The 9,759-nt window shown below is 47.6% G+C and overlaps 1 pseudogene; it reads right to left on the bottom strand.

Annotated features, from left to right (window-relative positions):
* Positions 1–4,895: 4,895 nt before the first annotated feature.
* On the bottom strand, positions 4,896–9,609 carry LOC143506560 (neuroligin-2-like; annotated as a pseudogene).
* Between the last annotated feature and the right edge of the window lie 150 nt (positions 9,610–9,759).

The raw sequence follows: 9,759 nt of genomic DNA on the forward strand, positions 1-9,759 counted from the left end.
TATGGAAAGGATGAAAACTCTGCTGTGCATAATTTGGAACATGCATTTTGAGTGTTTTATTTTATATATATATATATATATATATATATATATACTGATATCATTGGCAGTTTGTTCAAAAACCTTTCAATTGTAAGATTCGTAGAGAGGAATAAAAAAAGAATAACACGTCGTGTATAGATGAGCGACACGTTGCTAGTTTCTGTTTCTCCATTAGATGGCGCTACCGTTATAATTACAGTAACGGATTCAAACTCCTCCTGCCTTTACAGCTCATATTATTAAAAGACATTTTAAAAGATATGTATTTAAATGTCATGTAAATCATATTTTCCAATAACTATGCATAGTGCACAAATGTGGTTTATTTTATATTTCAGAACAGCCTAAATATATAGCGTCTCTGTAGAGCTGCGGAAAATAGCCAAGCAAGCAGCGTGAATCCCGGAAAACGTAAATACCTGTTGGAAAGACAAGACATTACTCATCACGAGGTTACCCCTGGGAGAGGAACACGTGCCAAAGCCTCCACCCACCCACCTCCACCCCCGTGCCAGTCTACCTGGCTTACACGGAGTGCAGGGCACGGTGAGAAGGTCTACATGCACAGACTGTGCGCGGAGTCTTCAGACTGCATTTAGCCCACGTGGGGCTGTATAACGGTGATCTAATTCGGTGGTGTCCCGCGACAATAACTCGTCTCCTTTCTTGCGAACGAGACCATTGCCTGCAGCTGCATATGGTAATTGGTGGATGCCAAACACGTTTAATCAAACTGTTTTCTTGAAATTTCATACATAGCTCACGGTTTTCAGGAAGTCAGATAAGGGGGGGGGGGTATTGAAATTATCCAATTATAACAACCACGCATTACGCATGAGCGGTGTGACTAAACCATAATGAACTACAGTAAAATATGCATTTACCGCTAATTGGGAATTGTGAATATCATACCTTGAATTTACTGATCGTGCTAAATATAAATGGGATACATTTTAATTTCGTGTTTCTTCCACTGAATTCTGACGGCTTTTTCCATTACACCACCAGCTGAGTAAATGGTCCACGCGGCCACTGTGCATGTATGTCAGCGGTGTGGAGCCACGCGCATCATAACGGGGATGTGTCACGGGTCACGCGCTGTTGCTGCGATCACTACCGCAGCGTACGGAGGCTATGCGACATCCGGTAGGACACGACCGGAGCACGTGCGCGCGCAGCCTCACCTGGTCACGGGCATAAACGCTGTGACGAGTGGGGCTCTTCGTCTCGCCGTGTGTGTGTCAGACACACACACACACACACACACACATACACAGAGAGAGAGAGAGAGAGAGAGAGAGGGGTAGTGGTGGTGGTTGTATGACTATGTATGTGTGTGTCTGTGTTTCAGAGAGAATGCAGTCTTTATTTTTACTTTACATTAGACCACCACTATTGAACTGTAACTGCCATTAATATACTGTGTAATATATGAAGTAATGGGTATATGTCAGTGTTCAATATGGTAATGTTTGACGTGGTAATGTTTTACTGGGTAATATTTGACCTGTGGTTTTTTTTTTACATATTGAGTCTGTGATCTCCAACTCCAGTCAGGATGTCATGACCTACAAACCGCCTCAGCATGCTTCTGATCTTCAGTCAGCAGTTTTATGTTTAGCTGATAATCACAAAGCAATCACACACACACACACACACACACACACACACACACACACACACACACACACACACACACACACACACACACACACACACACACACACACACACACCATGGTGGAAATCACAATGCAATAAACCCAGCTGGCCTACATTGCACATGATCCAGAATGTATTCTGGAAAACTCTGGCTACGTGATGCGGGTTCCTATGAGCTCTATCTCTCCGTTTGATTTCTCTCTTTGTCACATATCTCTGTCTCGTCTCGCTCTTGTGGGTGGCCTCCTGTCTCTGTGAGATCCTCCATGTTCATGCTGACTTCATGCCTGGGAATATCAGCCTCCTACTGTCTGCACTACAGGCCTGATGGCATGAGAGCTGGTGAGAACAGCCGAGATTAGAACAGTTGAGAACAGCCGAGGTTAGAACAGCTCAGCTGAGAACAGCTCAGATGGAAACAGCTGAGGTGAGAACAGCTCAGGTTAGTACAGCACACAGAGAAACCTGCTCCACATGCATTTGACATCCAGGCTAAGCCATGCAAGCCTGCTCAGGACATCAGAAATCATACTGATCTCTCTACTGCAACGTTTAACTCTATGTTCACACATTTATTTTAAACTCGTGGTGCACTGTGTGAATGCTGTGGGACTTGATTCCAGCTGGCTTGGGAATCCAAGGAAGTCAGAATTCAGAGGAGTTTCACTATATAATTGCAGTCCCATGTCCCCAGTATAGTCAGTTCATCACATTTAGATGATGCTGTGTTTACTTTTTTAAATCATGTTGCATTGGAAGTTGAGGTAATTCAAATAACTTTTGTAATGTGTATGTCTTTGTGTGTGTGTGTGTGTGTGTGTGTGTGTGTGTGTGTGTATGTGTGTGTTTGTGTGTGTATATGACTATATAACTATCCCTTCTGCCTTCCCATGTCACTGTAGTTTTCTTGTTTGAGGTCACGAATGAAGTGGGACTGTTGCCATCTAGAGGTTGATGCAAATATTGCACCTCATGAACTAGTCATCTGTAAAATAAGTAACTGTCTCAGCATGTCTTGCTACTGTAAATAATGAATAAACAATATAATTAAAAATAAAATGAACACCTCATGTTCAATGATGTGGACTGTATGTGATGAGGAGATGAACACTAAACATTTAGCTTTGTCAGGAATGAAGCCCTCAGGATCAGGACAGACACGTTGGCCTGTTTAATAATGTCTTTTAATTTTCTTCGGTTCATATACACAACATACAGTGTGTAATAGCCTTTATATGAAATAGAAATATTCTCCAAATTTGCCATTTTCCAAACCCATCACTGCTGTCATCTCATCTTGAACACTTTTGAATTTTTAAACTTAAATAAAATGAAACCAACAGGTGCAAGTATATATATATATATATATATACTTATATATATATATATATATATATATATTATATATATATATATATATATATATATATATATATATATATATATATATATATATTTGTCAAACCTCAATTAATATTTGAGCATTTGCACTTTTAGTAAATGTCTTCTCCAGCCTCTTTCAGTACATTCATGGCACCAGCAGACAGGAGTTTCACCATTAGAGGTGGTGAGTGTGCTTCATGTGTGTCAGCTGTTCCTATACCACCTCTCTGCTCCTCCCTCCCTCTTTAGAAAAATATGGACAGTTTAAATTCTCTATTCTCAAATATAATACAGACTTACGCCAGACGACAAGGCCCCCCTCCCTCAGTTCCGGTACGATTTACAGTCTTTAAAACAGTTTGAATCTTTATGAACAGGTTTGAGTCGCCACTACCCCACAGTGTCTTTTAGTGGATTGAAGAATTGTGATTACGAAAACACTCAAGAGCATGATTCTAAGAGCAGGCCTCTTTGAGAACAATGGTGCCGCATTGAAGCGTTTAAAATGGCAAGCTCTCCTAAGAAGTATAATAACACTCCTTCATGTAAAGCAGAGAAGGAGTTCTTAATGCTTCACAACGTAAAATGTCTGAACGACGTGGCTGATTCACCACCTCGTTCTCTACGCCTCTTGTGTCAGGTGGCACATTTGTGTTTGGCCAGAGAAGACTGGCTCTCTGCTCTCAGCACTACATATAGCTCACTGGGCCCCTGGCCCTGGCTGAGACCCTGCCTCTTTGCTGGGTCCCTGGCCCCTGGGCTGGGTCCCTGGCTCCTGGGCTGGGTCCCTGGGCTGGGTGCCTGGCACATGGCCCTGGGCTACTGTGATTGGGCTGTAGTGCCTTCCTGATAGCCACAGGAGTCACTCTACTTGACTGCCCTGGTTTCCCCATTAACTGGTGGAGGGTGTTGCCTTTTGATATACCGTCAAAGAAAAGCAGGATGCCAAGCATCGAGTAACTTAAAAAACCCAGAAAATACAAATGGCATCTAACAGGGACGAATGCATCTCAGGCTGCGTCCAGTGTGTGCAACTTGCACCTGTTGTCACAAAGGGTACATTCACCCGTTCACCTGCAAACCAAACAACAAACAGAATATTTACAAAGACCATGTCATCTCTCATGCCTTGAAAAACAAGGGAACCATGTAATCTCTTACAACTTGAAAAAAATGTACAGTTTGTGTGTGCGTGTGTATTTGTTTATTTTTTTGTTAGTTTCTTTCTGTTTGTAACCCTCACACCATCTTTCCTTGTTCAGTCCGCTCTGATAGAAAGCAGTCTCAAACGTTCCCATTGGCCTGCTGAGTGCGTTTCCAGGACAACCGAAGATACCAAGGTGATGAGATGGGAGTGCGTGATGGTGCATGTTGGGAATGCAGAGCACCAGACTGAGGAGCTACGGGGCAGGGCCTCTTCTGTGGCTGCGGTGTCAACCAATGGCTCGTCTCGGCTGCATCCGGTCCACCAATCCCTTGTCTTGGCTGTGTTCAGTCCACCAATTGGAATGAGGACTGGGCAGCCTGTCTGGGCGATGGTGGTGCTAGCGTGAGCGTGAAAGCAGGCTGGGGCCTGTAGTTCTCCTCATCCCACATCCAGTGGCCTCTTCCTTTAGACTCCTCCCCTTTCCAAGTATGCTCCTCCTCCCAGTTGTGCAGGAGGAGAAAAATAGGGCAAAAAAAAGGACCAGCAGGGGGCAGCATGCAGTTCGGGGGGGGGGGGGGGGGGGGGGGGGGGTAACAGGGTAACAGCCCTGGGGGGGGCTTAAAACATGAGACAATGAGGGAATGAAATGTGAGAGAGATAGAAGGAAAGAGACAAAGATATATATATATAGAGAAATGAAGAGAGAGAGAGAGAGAGAGAGAGACATGAGGGGGGGCGGGGCTTCCATATAATCTGTACCATCTGTGACAGCACAGGGGTTACTCACCTGACCCACTGCAGGGAATATAGAGGAATATACATTACAGATGGAGACAGAGTTGGTGTGGATGGTGGAGGGTGGGTAATAAGTCCTTCCTCAAGGTTTAGAGCCTGTTTTACAACTTCAACAATAAATGAAAAAAGCAGGAATCTATTCATCCTTTTTATTGTGACTGTAATCAGTTTGCATTTTCCTGTTATGCTTAAGTATCTACAGACGAAAACAATCTCTGAATGAAATGTGCAAAATATAGAAGGTGTAAAGAGAGAGAGAGAGACACAGAGAGGGAGAGAGAGAGAGAGGGGGAGAGATAGAGAGAGAGACAGCAATGGAGAGAAAAAGCTTGCCAGAAAAATGACAGCAATAATAAAATGAGAAGAAAAAAGCTCTCGTAGCTGGAATGGAACATCTCTCTTCTGGTGTCCATTTTCCCCATAAAAATAAATCATGCAAATTTCCCAGAGAGCAAACAAGATATAAATGTTATAATTCTATATATATATACTCTTATATCAGCGTTTTTCATGTATTTTCAATCTCTTCTCATAAGCAGAGAGCCACGACAGTGCAAGAGCAAAAGCGAAACAAAGCCAAACAGAACCAAGCAGAACCAAACAGAACAAAAGCCCCAAACCAAAAGCAGCCCCAGCAGCACCAGCAGTTCCTCTAGCTGAAGGAGCAAAGAGTGAACCAAGAGAATGAGCATTTTGGCACTTTTTTGATGATTCTACTTCCTCAAATCAGATCTAGTTTGGGCGGTCCTCTCCAAGTCGGTCCACTTGACTCCACATCTGATTGGACAGTTATCACAGTACTTGGCACAGAAATGCTGGTAAAAACGAGATATTAGAATCTTAGTTTTTTTTTTCTCATTCATATCCTTACAAGGTTCTCAAATAATACATTTTACACTTTTTATTTATAAAAGTGTCCAACATAGAGCAAAAACAGAGTTCTGTAGTTGGCGCTAAAATCTGAACGACGTGGCGGAGGAGATGATGGGGAGGGAGGAGGTGGAGAGAAGTGAGAATAAAGAAGGAGCACAGAGAACCGAAGCAGGACGTGAAATGACCAGCACAGAGAAGAGGGCCAGAGCAAGATGGCCGTCTGAGTTGATCCTCAGTTTCTCAGCATATAACTCTTCCCCTCTGCAGCTGAGGAAGAGGAGGAGTAGGAGAGGAGTGCTAAGGGTCAGGGGTCAGAGGTTAGAAGGCATGAGCAGTGTGTTGGACAGTATCTCTGAAGAGCACTGGCCCAGGTGCTGGAAGTCTGTGTCCAGAGGGTCGCGTGGAGCCTGGTCCCCTCCGGGGGGGCGCTACTATACGCGGGTGGTGGAGTGCTGGTAGGGCAGGGCACTGTTGCTATGGCTGGACCCAGGCGCGGGGGCGGGGGGGTAGGTGTTGAAGGCGTGGAGGGGCTGCATGCCCGTGATGGTGCTGGGGATCATGGACAAGGTGTTGGCCGTCATGAGGGGCACGTCTTCGGGAGCCCGCCTCAGTGCCAGGGTGTAGTCCGGCGGGCACACGGGCGGGCGAAGCGGCTCCAGGTCGCTGTGGAGGCCGCGCGGAGTCAGGGGCGTGCCGTGGTCCAACTCCACCCTCTGCTGCTTCATCTGCAGGGACATGAGCTCCTCCTCCTGGCTGAGGGCCAGGTCGTTGTGGGGCGGAGCTCCCACAATCCCGGAGGCGGGGCCGGCGCCTCTCTGGGGTGACAGGCGGCGGTGTCGGCGCTGGAGCAGCTCGTGGCGTTTGTCGCGTTTGTAGTAGAGCGCGGCGAAGGCCAGCACGTTGAGGAAGAGGAGCGAGGCGCCCACCGCCACCGTCACACTCAGCTCTGTCGAGTAGTCCCGCGTGGCGTCCGGGAACGGAGACACTCGCGGCCGCTCCGAGCCCTCCGGCTCTGGGTCGGGTGGGTAGGTGGAGATCACCGGGGTGGCGTGTGGAGCGGGTGCCCGAGCCCGGCCCCGGGTTCTTCCAGCCGGTGCGGTGACCCCCGCCGGGGGGCAGGCGGGTGGTGGGGGCGGGGATCTCACCTATGGAGTGTATGCGGGGCACGAGCTCCAGCCAGAAGGCCACCTTGTTGGCCCGGTAGTTGTCACGCACGCGCGGCTTCAGGCCCACGTGCAGGTACTGCTTGTCCTTGGAGCTGAACTTGGGCCAGATGACCTCTTCGAAGCGGTTGGGCTTGGTGTGGATGAACTTGGTGTCCTGGGGCACGGGGATGTTCGGGTCACTGCCAGGAAAAGCAATCAAGAATGCACAGTGAGCAAACATCCGCAGACAGAGCTGTGTAAAGCAAAGACAACACGGACATCCACAGATGCCCACATGCGTTTACATGGAGTCTCTGCAAGACTCTTATGAATCCTGCGTTTCCAGGATATACAAAGTCCAACAGTCGCTTACCATGTAAAGTAAAACTAACTTTGTTTACACCAAAAGTGGTATTTGACTGTACCCAATATTTGGTACAGATAAAGGTTTACACAGATTTTTTCTGTTCTGATAGGAGCATGCAGTGATTCTTGCCAAACAGTTTAATCCTGCTGCTGGGACCAAAAACCCAAACCGGCTCTGGCAAAGCTGAAGACCAAATCTGATTGGCACGCTACTCCCTTTTGGAGACCTGAGCATGTCACCATTAGGGCTGGAGGCCACACCCCCACATGGGAGGGAGGGGCACGCTCACCCGCTCTTTGCAAAGTTGGTCCAGTAGGTCATGACCACAGCACTGAGCATGACGTCATTCTTGGAGAAGTTGCACGGGAAGAGGTCGGTGGCTCCCACCATGGGGACGCCGAAGACGTAGGGGATTTCGTCCCCGTGCGCCGCGTCCGCCCACTCGGGCCGCGCCTCCGTCTGGCAGTGGTGGTGGAAGGTGTAGAAGTAGACGGGCGACTGGAACTCGGCGTGCAGCTTGGCCGTGGCCACGGCTGGCGCCACCCACTGGTGGTCGGTGAAGAGCGCAAGCAGCGTCTTGCGGCGCATGTCTGCGTTATCGCGGTCGGCCCAGTCCGTGTACATGAACTTTATGGTCTCGCGCAGGATGTCTTTACCTGAGAGAGACGGAGAGAGACAGACGGAGAGAGAGAAAGTGAGAGGGGCAGCACGGGAGAGTGACAGAACGAGAGAGATCGAGAGAGGGAATGAGTGGCAGACAGAGGAAGAGACAGAGAGAACATTGTACTGTATCGCTGAGATAAACGGTTTTAAAGACAGATTGCACTCAACACCTTCCTCGCACAGAAAGACACAACAGGCAAAGACATGGCACAAACCATTTGGCTTTGTGAACTAGAGAACAGGCAAAGACACGGACCATCTGGGTATCCATAAAGGTTGTCCACAAAGTTGGATATGGTGTAATCGAACGAGGCGGCAGAGATTCCGTCTTCTCCTTCGCTGTCGTCCACAAACTTAAGCCCCTCCCCCTGGTTCACGCCCAAGAGGATGTCGTAGTTTAGGAACTCACCCTACGGGGATCACGTGATGACACATAAAGGACAAAGACAAATCAAGATTTCAGTCAGGAAATCTGACCCAGCAGCACACAGTCCACTAACTCTTCACTACAAACTACACTGCTGATACATATAAATTAGAAATAATGACCCAGATATGGCAAAACTGCACTACTGTACACATGAAAAGTGCCTCTGGTCAAGTCTGTGCATCGATAACACATACGCATTACAAATAATGACCCAGAAAGCAAACGCAATATGGAAATCTGTTGTATGATGCAAACCTTCAGTGCTGGTAGCCAACATAGCAAGAGGTGCCTGCAGGCGCACAGGACTCATGTACATGCAGAACAAAGCGCACACTGAAGCCTGAATTAACCTGCTGTAAGGCTGCGCGATGTATTGCTTGTTAATCGATATCACAATACTGGACTTCACAATACCGATATATCGCTAAAGGGGGCTTGGTGCTACTGTGCTTCTGTGGCTCATCTCAAGGTCAGGGGTTTGAATCACAGGAAGCACACATTCTGACATGCTCATGAATATGTATATCCATCTGGACAGGAATGTCTGCCAAATGCTGTATGTGTTTTGATTAATTACAGTATTCACATTATCAAACAAGCATCAATTATTGTTAAAAATAATATAGACCAAGCTTTGATCATATCACATTAAAGGGTTACCACTGTCTTTCAATGCATTGCAAAGTACGTGACAATTGCAATATGTCTCAAAACCATCGCAATAATTGCGTCGCCGTTTGTATCGTACAACCCAAACAGGGCTGACATATTGGATCTCCTGCTGTGGACCAGTAGGCCACATTAGCAGCAGGACCAGAGCGGCTCTGATCTGAGACCTGCTGCATCAGGATCTCGGGGTCATCTGGCACCACGTCTCCATCCACCACGGGTCCGAAGGCGATGTGATAGCGTGCGGGTTGGATGTCCTGGTCCACCAGCTCACGGAAGCTCTTCCTCCGCAAGCAGTCCACCAGGTCGGCCGTGTCTCCATAGCTACAGCCCACCTTCTTGGCCAGGATGTTGGTGTACATGAACGGGCGGGTAGTTGACGGACCAGCTGGAGATGGCTGAACCACTCTGGGCGATGGCCCTCTGGAACAAACCTGGGGGTCACAGTTAAGCAGTTAACACCCTGAGGTGGGGTGGGGGGTGGTGTCATAATAAAGTGGTAAACAAGGTGGGGGGGGGGGGGGGGGGGCAGAACACAGCAATAACCACCCTGAGCATCCTGAGGTGTAATAAAGGCAGAATGG

The sequence above is a fragment of the Brachyhypopomus gauderio genome, unplaced genomic scaffold (assembly GCF_052324685.1).
Source record: "Brachyhypopomus gauderio isolate BG-103 unplaced genomic scaffold, BGAUD_0.2 sc477, whole genome shotgun sequence".
Taxonomy (NCBI): Eukaryota; Metazoa; Chordata; class Actinopteri; order Gymnotiformes; family Hypopomidae; genus Brachyhypopomus; species Brachyhypopomus gauderio.